Source organism: Armigeres subalbatus, chromosome 3 (assembly GCF_024139115.2).
Source record: "Armigeres subalbatus isolate Guangzhou_Male chromosome 3, GZ_Asu_2, whole genome shotgun sequence".
Classification (NCBI taxonomy): Eukaryota; Metazoa; Arthropoda; class Insecta; order Diptera; family Culicidae; genus Armigeres; species Armigeres subalbatus.
The window spans coordinates 142,735,884-142,748,315 of record NC_085141.1 but is presented as its reverse complement, the minus strand read 5'-3'; the positions used below and the strand labels follow the sequence as shown (position 1 = coordinate 142,748,315).

At 42.5% G+C, this 12,432-nt stretch overlaps 2 protein-coding genes across 3 annotated transcripts in view; both read right to left on the bottom strand.

The window, feature by feature from the left end:
* The window catches only part of LOC134221217 (gonadotropin-releasing hormone receptor), a 304,164-nt gene that overhangs the window by 180,295 nt on the left and 111,437 nt on the right, over positions 1-12,432 (bottom strand). The window lies entirely within an intron of this gene.
* The window catches only part of LOC134222023 (uncharacterized), a 63,320-nt gene that overhangs the window by 1,058 nt on the left and 49,830 nt on the right, over positions 1-12,432 (bottom strand). The window lies entirely within an intron of this gene.

Here is a 12,432-nt window from a genome sequence, read left to right as displayed (position 1 = left end):
CAAACTGTGCAGTAGCCGGACGATCGGAGGATTTAAATATCTTGACAGTCTGATATCAGCAGATAGCGAAATTGGGATCGATATGGAACCATGAGCTGGGGATAACTTTGCGTTATTGAAATATTTGGAAACCCAATCGGATTGATCCACGCCCCAAAGTTCGAGTGTACCACTCGATCTTGAAACGTGTTGAGTATATAGGCAAATATAACGCAATATTAAATATAAAATTATTAAAATATTAATATTAAAATTTACAATTCGGACGATCATTCAGTTGGATTTTGTGTGCCGATCAACATAAAAGCCATCAAATACCGATAACAATATGTAGATGTTCGAGAACATTGGTGGAAATAAGTAGGCCACATATTTCAAGGGAGCTTAGACGGAATCTGTGAGCAAGAGTCCCATTAATATGCGTGGGGTGTGACATAAAATAAAATCTGCCTGTAGACAGTCAGCTTGTTGACGGTGGACGCCTTGGATCGACGGTTTAGAATGGGGTATCGTGCTGCCAGAAAAGGAGCTTATTGTCGAAAAACAGGCCGAGGTAACGTGCTTCGGATGACCAGTCAATTTCTGTGGTTGATATCCTTATCTTCGACGCAGGTTCGAGTCGATCAGTGTTACGGTGTGGGAAAACAATGGTTTTCGTTTTGGCCGCATTCACACAGATTTTCCAATCGCTGAGGTACTTTATGTAGGTATCCAGACCCTTCTGGAGCTTTGATACAAGCGTGCCGATTACACGTCCTTTGTAGCTGATTGCCGATTACACGTCCTTTGTAGCTGATCAGATCATGAAGTTGGTTTCGTAGTGATGGGCAAGCAGATGAAGCGAGTGATGCGGTGGAAACCCATTAGCGAACGAATCTGTGTGTTGAGGATACGGGGCAAATTCTTCAATTACAGCCTAATCACCGTTTACGCACCGACAAATGATAAATCCGACGACGTGCAGGACACGTTTTATGAATGTCTTGATAAAGCCTATGCTGCCGCTAACCGCAAGTCAGACTTATCTGGATATGGCGTCCATATACAGATAAGTCTGACTTGCGGTTAGCGGCAGTATGGAGAGTGCTCAAATCATGACGTGAAAATTGTTATCGCTAACGCTCAGGTCGGTAGAGAGGACTTTTTCCGTCCCATTATTGGTAGGGAGAGCCTTCACTCCGCTACCAATGACAACGGCCTACGGCTAGTAAATATCGCTGCTGCCAGAGGGATGGCCAGAAGCTCGACAGAAGCTCGACGATAAGTGCAATCAACGTTAGCGACAACATCAACGATCTATGGGAGTCGATCCAGGGAGCGGTGAGCACAACAGCACGAGAAGCGATAGGCACTGCACAGAGGTGACCCAGGGCGGGTTGGTTCGATGTGGAGTGTCAGAGAGTGACAGACGGAAAGAATGTTACCAGAAGGCGGATGTTGGGTTGGTGTTGGGTACCCGATCGAACAGAGATCGGTACAAGGAAGCAAGAGCAGCCAAAAAACGAATCCACCGCAGGAAGAAGAAAGAATATGAAGAACAAGTGATTAGCGAGGCGCAGGAAAAAATGGAGCAGAACGATATGCGGAGGTTCTATGAGTCTGTCAATGGCGTGCGGAGAAAGGCAGTGCCATCTCCCGTCAACAAGGGAATTTGCTGACAGATAAATCCGAAGTGGCTGCCAGGTGGAAGCAACACTTCGAGACTTTGTTGAATAGTGGAAGTGATGGTGCATCGGTGAACAGAATAAATATTAGCGACGATGGACAAGCTGTGGAGTCGCCTACACTAGATGAGGCTAAAAAAGCTGTTAAAGAGCTGAAAAACAATAAGGCTGCGGGGAAGGACCAGCTCCCGGCTGAACTCAAACATGGCAGTGAGCAGCTTTATCAAGTTCTGCACCATATTATGTCGAAAATATGGGAAGACAAGGAAATGCCTGCTAGCTGGTTGGACGGCCTCCTTTGCCCTCTTTTTAAGGAGGGGCACAGAGTGCGCCAATTACCGAGTAATAACCTTCCTTAATTCGGCGTACAAAATTATGTCCCGTATTCTGTTCAACAGATTGAGACCGCTTGAAGAGTCCTTCGTCGGCGAATACCAAGCAGGTTCAACGACGGTTCAGATATTTACCCTGAGACAAATCCTTGATAAATTCCGGGAGTACAACTTGCAGACACATCATCTGTTTATTGATTTCAAGGCGGCGTACGATTCAGTGAAACGGAATTAATTATGGAAAATTACGCTTGAACATGGTTTTCCGGCGAAACTGATACGGCTGATCCGTATAACGTTGGACGGATCGAAATCAAGTGTAAGGGTTGCGGATGAAATATCGACGTCATTTGTTACCTTAGATGGGTTAAAGCAGGCTGATGCATTCTCGAATCTAAGGTTCAATATAGCGCTCGAGGGAGCGATTAGGAGAGCTGGTGTGCAAAGAAGCGGTACCATTATCACAAGATCGCATATGCTCCTGGGATTTGCGGATGATATCGATATTATCGGGATTGATCGCCGTGCCATGGAAGAGGCTTTTGTGCCTTTTAAGAGGGAGACAGCGAGGATTGAAAGTACATGGTCGCTGGCAATCAACGTGGGTTTATTAGTGGTGGTGTGGTGGTAGCGAAATGGTGCTAGATGGTGAAACATTTGAAGTGGTAAAAAAAATTGTGTATCTTGGAACATTAGTGACGTGCGATAATGATGTTACCCGCGAGGTGAAAAGGCGTATTGCAGCTGCAAATAGGGCTTATTACGGACTTCGTAACCAGCTTAAGTCCCGTAGTCTGCAAACGAAAACAAAACTCGCGCTGTATACTACTCTGATTCTTCCGGTGGCTTTATACGGCCATGAGACATGGACGTTAAAAGAGGCTGATCAGAGAGCTCTCGGAGTGTTTGAGCGTAAAGTGCTGCGGACAATACTCGGCGGTAAACAGGAGAACGGTATCTGGCGGCGTCGCATGAATCACGAACTGTACCAGGTGTATAAAGGGCTGGATATTATTAAGCTTATACAACATGGCAGACTATGGTGGGCTGGTCACGTTGTTCGTATGCCGGAAAAACGTCAAGCGAAGATAATATTTAGTAGAGAATTAAGAATGTTCAGGGCGACTGGAAGCGATTGGCCCAGGATCGAGTCCAGTGGAGAAGGATACTCCATTCGGCGTAGGTTCATCGAAGAGCTGTAGCCCATCAAGTATCAAGTAAGTAAGTACCTTGTAGGTGGTGTCCAGCAATGTGATTGCGCGGTAGTTGCTACAATCCAGCTTATCGCCCTTTTTGTAGATGGGACACACGACACCTTCCATCCACTCCTGCGGCAGAACATCATCCTCTCAAGCCTTGGTAATCACCCAGTGCAGCGCTCTAGCCAGTGCCTCACCACCGTGTTTAAACAGCTCTCCTGGTAGTTGATCAACTCCATGGGCTTTGTTGTTTTTCAGCCGGCCGATCTCCTTCTGGATTTCCTGGAGATTTGGAGCCGGAAGTCGCATGTCCTGCGCACGTACTCCTAGGTTTACTACCATACCGTCACCGTTGTCTGCCATATCGCCATTCAGGCGTTCTTCGTAGTGCTGCCGCCACCTTTGGATCACCACACGCTCGTTTGTAAAAAGGTTCCCGTTTATGTCCTCACACATATCGGGCTGTGGCACGTGGCCCTTACGTGAACGGTTCAACTTCTCATAGAGTTTTCGTGTGTTATTAGCGCGGTACAGTTCCTCCGTCTCTTCACGGTCTCGATCTTCCTGCTGGCGCTTTTTCTCCGGAAAATCGAGTTTTGTCTGTTTCGCGCCGTTTGTATCGTGCCTCATTCGCCCTCGTGCGGTGTTGCAGCAATCTCGCCCATGCTGCATTCTTCTCCTCAACTAGCTGCTCACTTTCGCCATCATACCAGTCGTTTCTCTGATCCGCAGTCACCGTGCCTAGTGCAGTGGTTGCGGTGCTTCCAATGGAGGATGGAATATCTCTCCAGCCATCTTCAAGAGATGCTGCGCCTAGTTGCTCTTCCGTTGGGAGTGCCCCTTCCAGCTGCTGCGCGTATTCTTGGGCTAGTATACCGTCTTGTAGCCGCCAAATGTTAAGCCGCGGCGGACGACTCCGACGCGTGTTGTACACCGTCGAGAGTTTTGACATACTGCAACGTGGTATTGGTCGGATTCAATATTCGCACTGCGGTAAGTGCGTACGTTCGTGATGTCGGAGAATAATTTACCATCGATTAGAACGTGGTCGATTTGGTTTTCCGTTACTTGATTAGGTGATTTCCATGTGGTCTTATGGATATTCTTGCGGGGGAAGAAAGTGCTTCGGACTACCATTCCGCGGGAGGCTGCAAAGTTTATGCATCGTTGGCCGTTGTCGTTCGATACAGTATGCAGACTATCCGGTCCGATGACCGGTCTATACATTTCCTCCTTTCCTTCACGAGCGTTCCAGCGACGATTTTGACGTCCCGCAGTGGGCATCCATCGTATGTCTGCTCCAGCTGTGCATAGAACGCTTCTTTCTCGTCGTCGGGTCTTCCTTCGTGTGGGCAGTGCACGTTGATGATGCTATAGTTGAAGAAACGGCCTTTTATCCTCAGCTTGCACATCCTTGCGTTGATTGGCTGCCACCCAATCACGCGTTGGCGCATCTTTCCCAGCACTATGAAGCCGGTGCCACAGCTTTTTCCACACTTTCTGTCCTGTCCAGCAGATTTCCTGCAGCGCTACGGCGTCGAAGTTGCGGGGATGTAATTCATCGTAGTTCCTAGTAGACTTGCAGTTCCATGTTCCAAGCTTTCAATCGTGATTTTTTATTCGTCACCTAGGTCGTTGCCGATTGTCTCGAGTCGTATTATCTTCTATGTCGTTCGTAATGGTTGTTTTTAAAGGCGGCAGGGCAGGCGCCACAACTCGCAGATGGCCTGGGGAGGGATCGTCAAGCCCTTGGACATAGTCCCTGCTGCCCCCAAATTGTTAATTTTAGTAGTAATAAGCCAAAGTGAGAGGCAGTTTTAGAAGAAATAAATTCGTGATCACGAAAATAGGACAAAACTAGGTATGATTCAAATAAATAATGTTTGTCAGCATGTTAAATTACCCCAGAAGAGCCTAGTTATCTTTTGAGACAGAAATCAGAATTTCTTAGAAGGCACACAATTTGCTTAATACCGTCCTGAATTCGATGCAAACTTCTTTCAGGCGTTTGAAAAGGTTAGATCGGTTTAGCTAATTAGTTCCAACCCTAGTAAATGAACACCCTTTGAGTTCATCCTTAAATTATGTTGCATTTATGCTGAGTTTTTCTGTATATTGAATTGTCAACAATTTCGCATAAAACGACCCTGAGAGTTTCTTATCCACATTTGAAACAGGAAATGTTATAAAGGAGTAAAATATAAAGCACAAATGATCACCGTTCAGATTATGCATCATTGCTATCATATCCATGCAGGAGTTTGAGAGTTTAGAGTCTCGCACATATGATACATTTGCGTTGCGTTTGACACATTTCCCATGGTAAAACTGTCAAACGCAACGCAAACGTATCCTATGTGCGGGGCTCTTAAGTCATTTGAGAACTGCGAATTGAAACTATCAGGTTCCATTGCAAGAGGACTCAGACAAGCCCCACCGTACAGCTTAGTCACGATTGGTCGACAATATTAAGATGCTTTGCCCCGATGCAAATGTCTTTTCGTCTGTTTAAGCGATATGTGTGGATGTGAGTATAAATGTGCGAGCAAAAATAGTGTTTCGTACTGCCGAACACCTTTACAGTGTAGGGTCGGTGTACCAATTGTCGCCATACATAAGAACAACTATTTTTTTTTAAATAAGTAAAAGGCATGTGGGTGGACTTTATATATCAAGCGATAGGTTTTACTTCCTGCTCCTTAGAACAGCTGTGAAAACCACAATAAAATTTGTTATTATCCTCAAAATTGATTAATCCATAATAGGAACGCATGCACCAGTTGTGACACTATTCTTAATTTTGGTTCCTTATTTCCCATTGTTTTCTAATGCGACTGGCCAACTAGAAAATCGTATTCGCCGTCAATGATTTGGTAATACCGTGGCTATTTTAGTTCTCAAGTTGAAAAGATATAAATACAGCTGAAATCAAAGTTTCTGCTACTCGTCAGAAGGCTTCCTCCTTAATAAGATTTCAGTGCCCTGGGCTTCGAAGGAAAAGTTACCTAATAAATTCGCTCCGTCTTCTATTTTCGCTCAGCAGCAAAACCATGCCCATCTTTTGAGTAGGTATATATCTCGAAAACTTATTTGTAGTATAGATTGGGAGGCCAGCTTGATGTTTATATTTGCAACACAATTATTTACTCATGGACCACAACTAATTAATCGGAATACACTGCAGCAAATTTCGATTGATTATGTTTCAACTATGTGAGTTGGTGTCGTATCAATTCTGATATCATATATGTAGGTGCCAAAATGGCTGTGATATTACCGAAATGTTTCAATCTATTAAAGCACCTGTTTTAGTCTAAATTTAGACTCTTCCGAACATCATTAATTAATATTTGCTCAGTAACCGGCTTCTTCGCACCCATTCGATGGTTCAATTTGCTGAAACCGAAATTCTACATCATCGCACATACTCGGGTGCTCAAGACAGTCAGGTAGGGTGGGTATGTGTACTTTTCTCCTTTTTTATCTGTGCGGGCAAGAATGCTGCAATGGATAGTCCGCTGATTGGACAGGTGATGGATGAATACTGGTATCCGGTGTACCAAGCACTGGATTTATTTTCGTTTCACTTGACGCTTGTGTGTAAACGAGGTGTGATGGAATTTTCGTCGGAGTTACATTACAGCTATACTTTCGATGGAATATGTGGATGGGAAAATAAAATACGCTGGCTACGTCTGATATCCATCACATTCTAAAAAAAGCCTCCGAGCCACATTTTCGACAATATTGCTATTATAGCATCTCGTATAATTAAAGATAAAATTAAATTCATATTGTTGCTAAGTGGGTATATTTCGTTGGGAATGAATAAATGAGAATTTCGCCATTGAACGGTTCACATGAGACATTATTCAATGATTATGTGACTCTAATATTTAGTTATATTACTAGTTGACCCGGCAGACGTTGTCCTGCATAGTAGGCGAAAATGCACGTCGTTAACTGCCCCTGCGAATTCTCCATACAAAACCTAATTTTAGTTTTTCACGATTTACTCAACTTTGCTCATGATTTTCGCATGAATAAATATCATATAAACCCGTCGGAAACGATAACGAACATATCTGCTGAAGGGATGACGCAAATCCATACAGCCGTTTTCAAGTTATGCGGATACGAACACAGACCATTTCATTTTTATTATATAGATAATAAATGATAAATAATGGGCTAAATCTTCTCACTAAGTTTCTGTAGGAAAGGGAAGTATTCATTGTTGCTACTCCGTAGAAAAATCGGATATGAACAATATCACCAAAAGCTAGAAAGTTGGTTGCATTTTCAATTTGAACAGGGTGAAATTTCAAAATTTATCGATAATAATGTTAGTCACGTTGTTGTCTCATTTAGTAGAAAAAATATTAGTGACCCAATTGGACATGCAGGTGGACTTTTAGCGCGATGTTTTTCCTTTCTCGTACAACATAGTTGTACGAAAGGCTTTAGCTATATTTCACTCCAAAATCAAACTTTTTATAGAAGTCTCGGAGACCCATGATGTTATATGTGTAGTGACTTAAAAATGGTGATTTTTTGCGTTACGTAATAATTGGATCTTTCCAAATTGGTCAACAAAGTTGTAGGAAATTGGCAGTGCTACAAGACCACCATGCAACCCATTCCATAATTCAGCTTCTGGAATCAGTTTTAGACAATTGAGTCAAAAGATTTGATTAAAATTTAATTATTAATTTAATGATTCGTGTTACCGAGCCACCTCTGTTATTACGAGTGACCGCAAATTTGCATCATTGCATCATTGTGCTTTTTGGTTAGTGAGAAGGAAATGCAGATATATAGACATGGATATTACGTGAAAAGCGATATGAGCTATGTAACCTCCTGTTGACATATGCGAAGTACCAAACAAAAATTAGTTACGTACGCTGCGCAGGAGTTTTGTGGAATTTACATAATTCCAACCAGTGCAAGAGCCTAACTGTATCTAGAACTAATCACCAGCGTTTGCTTAATCAATTTATATCTAGAATAGATACGACTGCTACTGAATTCAATATTCATATTACAGTCGACTCTCCACATCTCGATGTTCTATATCTCGATATCTCTCCCTATGTCGATGGTTTCCCCAGTCCCTTCAATCTACATACATTTGGGCTTTCTACATCTCGATCTCGATAACCTCCCTATCTCGATATCTCTCTATCTCGATGGGTTCTGATCTTTGTTCAGGATTCACTCTCCTTATGTCGATACGGTCAAATTTTTAGGCTACTAGACCATCTTTGGGGCCGTCCAGAAACCACGTGGTCATATATGGGGGGAGGGGTGGGGGTTGGAAAATGATCACGATAAGCCACATGGGGGGAGGGGGGTATTTCTCTCGAACCACGTGGCTTTTTTTACACGAAAAACTTTTTGTGAATAACAATAGCGATGTTGAAAATACAAATCATTAAAATTTAATGATTTAAAGTGCATCTTAGGGCCGACGCCCACGTAGCGTCTTTTCAAGCATTAAAAAGACGCAGGTGTGCATCGAGAAAAACCGGTAACGCAGCGTCGGTCGTAACGCCGATGCATATCTGCGCTATTTGATCATCTTAGCTCCTTACATCCTTTTTCCATAAAAAATAAACGAAAAAACAGGTTGCGATTCAGTCTCAATTTCCACAACAAAAATTTTGGAAAGGAAAAATGGGAAAATATAAAAAAAAATCCGCCGCGCCATGCCACCGCCGCAGATGGTTTTTGGCATCACGCCGCCGACAGTTTTGCATCAGCGGACTGCAGCTACAAATTTGAAAAATATTCATGTTTTTACAATAATCCAAAGAAAAAACTTCAAAAAAATTTCTTGTGGATATTCAGGAAAAATCCAGTAAAGAAATTTCCTGTAAAAACTTTGACATTACTTCATATAATTCTGATAAAGTGCTGGCATTCAGAATGATTTTTGAACAATTCTCTCTGAACAATTTTGCTTGGAAAGTCGGCTACAAATTGTTAATGAAAAATCATAAGGGTCGTGTACAAGACACGACCGCCCGACGTAAACTACGTAAAACAGTTTGGTGAAATGAAGAATCTAGTGCCAGTGCAGGAATACAAATTTGCAGCAGCTCTCTGCAATATGCGTTCGTTATTCTGCTACGAACGGCAACGTAATTCTGCTACGACGTCGTAGTTTGAACAAATTCGTCTCGCCTCAATCTTCCTATGTTTAAAATGGTGGCCCTGAGAAGAATCGACTAATTCCCAATAATGCATATTTCGAATCACTAACGACCACACCCCCCCTTGCCATTGGCTGGAATAACAAAACCAAATGAGAATCTTGAAAGAATTAAACTTGACTGCCACTGAAGCCATCCATGCGAATACATATTTGTAGCATCTCCCTCCAACGCGCGCTCGTGATTCTGCTACGGACGCCAGGCAACTTTATGGCGTCTCCAAGCGGTTAATTTGCACTTTGAAAAAAATTCGCCTTGCCTCAATCTTCCTTTGTATAGAATGAAGGCCCTGAGAAGAACCGATTTTTCCAATATCCCATATGTATTAGGAATAAAATTTGCTCAGCAACTCCTTCGATGCTTATAGATGTCATAAAATCTGTCATAAATCATAAATTAGTAACTAATCGATTAATCTCGATTTTTGTCGATTATTGAATCGATTAATCGTTGGGAAATAATCGAATCAAAATTAATCACACAAATAATCGATTAATCGAAGTAATCGATTAATTTGCGATATCCCTACCGATACTGGGACCGCTTTCCGCGATATTTCAAATGAAATGCCACGCGCGCGGGGGAAAGCAGTTTTCTTAAAATCAATAAATACGGCCCATCAGTCTCGCCTCTTTGCTGTCCGGTATGACTGCCAATAATGTGTACCCGTCACACACTAACTAAAGGGGCGTGGCTACAGGATCAACTTTAAAAATTACAAGGAAGCAACTCTTCCGCGCGCGCGAGCCATTTCGCTCGAGATGTCGCGAAAAGCAGATCGTAGTCTTCCATCGGCATCGGCGGAGCTCCTACCGGAAATCTTATTCTCACTGATTGTGTGGGTCGCGCGGTCGTCGTCGTCAGCATCAACAGCACTCAGATGGAATTTTCTTGCGTGTTTCTCTACGATGGCGGCTATGGTGGTGTTTATTTCTGCAACGGTTGCGTCTGAAGTACCATTGATTCGCTGTCATCAGTGAAAGCAGCTCTTAAGCCATAATTTGAGGCGAGACGAATTTTGATCAAAGTTCATATTAATCGCTTGGTGATGGCTGATAGTTTCCGTCGGTGGCGGAATCACGACCGTGCGTCAGGGACGCTACAAAAATTTATTCGCATGGATAGCATCAATACTAGTGAAATTTCTCCTCAAGATTATAATTTTAGTAGATAGACTGCTACTTGTTTCAGGTTTAATTGCCATCCATGCGAATACAATTTTGCAGCTTCTCCTTCTGACGCACGCTCTTCGTTCCCACCGATGGCGTAGGTAGCGCTCGTAACAGGATCGTTGCGACAGAGAATCCAACGATGGCAATATGTTGCAGTGTAGCGGTAAAATCATAGAGCCAGCATCTGCATTTGAGTGAAATACTCTTGTGATATTCTGACTATCGAATTGTTGCTGTTGTGTTGGTGATTAGGAATCCGTATGATCTGAAATCTGTCCTTTTCAGGGCATTACATTTTTCATTGGAGGAATTTGGTTTGATTGATTGTTGCAATAAATCGGCAGCAGTAACGCAAAAATTCATAAGATTCAATCCATCATTCGACTTCTGCAGAGTAAGTGATTAAAAATCCACCGAAAGATAAAGACGCTATTAGCGTTTGAAATCCTAATTTTTGTGCCAGTCTCGAATTTGGAAATTTCCGTTTTACACCCTGTATCTGAGACTTCCCTTTAGACGTAGAGTTTACGTCAAAAAATTATTTCAACTTAACCTTCCTCCCAAACAAAATGGTGGTCCTGAAAAGAACCGTTTGCACTTATGTGCCTCATCAACAGCACGGCGTTGATTGCCAGATTCAAAGATGCTGTTGGGAACACGGATGTAAAGATGTACTGCTGTTGCCACGACCGCCACCACGAACGAAAAATTTCATCCGCATCATCACTCATAAATCTCAATCAACGAGCCCTCCCGTGCGAACGAAATCGTCTGCGATTTTAAAGGAATGCATCACGCTTGAATTTTTAATGCTAAAACGCATCATTCCACTCATTTGCCAAATCATCATTTTGGTTTAAAACGCATTCGAAATTAATTTGGGGGCAATTTATTGCTTATACATGAAAGAGTGTCTAATATTTTATGCGAGAAACGTCAATTCACTGTTTTTAACAAAGGAGAACAAAAGAAAACATACGATGATTCAACTCATCCATGAGTTTTAAGGTGCTGAGTTGGATGCGTTTCAACTCACGCTTGATTAGAATCGTCCATGAGTTTTGAGATTTTGAGTTTTTACCACCACAGACCAAACCACAGGCGTTATCGCTGGAACCGCCCTGGTCCGTTCTCCGTAACATCCAGAATGAAAATGACGCGCGCACGCGAAACACGGGGCTTTTTATACACAGGGAAAACGAAGCAGTGGATCAAAAGGCCCGTACGTTACTGCAATCTGATGTCCGTGTTGGGGATTTATGAACGGGATTAAATTTTTCACCCGGTTTGGAAAGAAATAACATTTTCAATAGTTTAACGTTGATAATCAATAGTATCAATAGAATTGGCAAATTGCTGGAGAGTTTCCGAATCGATTGATAAGCAAATGTCGAAAATCCATCGAAAGATAAAGACGCTATTAGCGTTTGAAATCTATCCTAATTTCGTGACGGTCTCGAATTTGGAAATTTCGGTTTTACACCCTGTATCTGAGTCTTCCCCTTAGACGCAGTTTACGTGAAAAAACAAAACATCTCCAGTGTAAGTTCCGAAAAATTTTCCTTAAAACTCCTATAAAAATTCCATGTGAATTCTGTCTGAAAATTCAAAACAGTCCCGTGGGAAATACTTATAATTTTCGGTGAAAAAAAAGTTCAAATTTTCATATATTTTTTTACATTCTAATGAAATTTTCTACGACAAGTTCTTTCGAATCTTCACCAGAAATTCTTCTTTACTTCCAAAAGAAGTTTTTCGATCATTTTAAGGAGTGCACTTCAAAATGTTCAGTCAACAGTTAGCTTTGCGAGCAAAGGCGTAGGGTTGCCAACCCGGAGATGACGAGT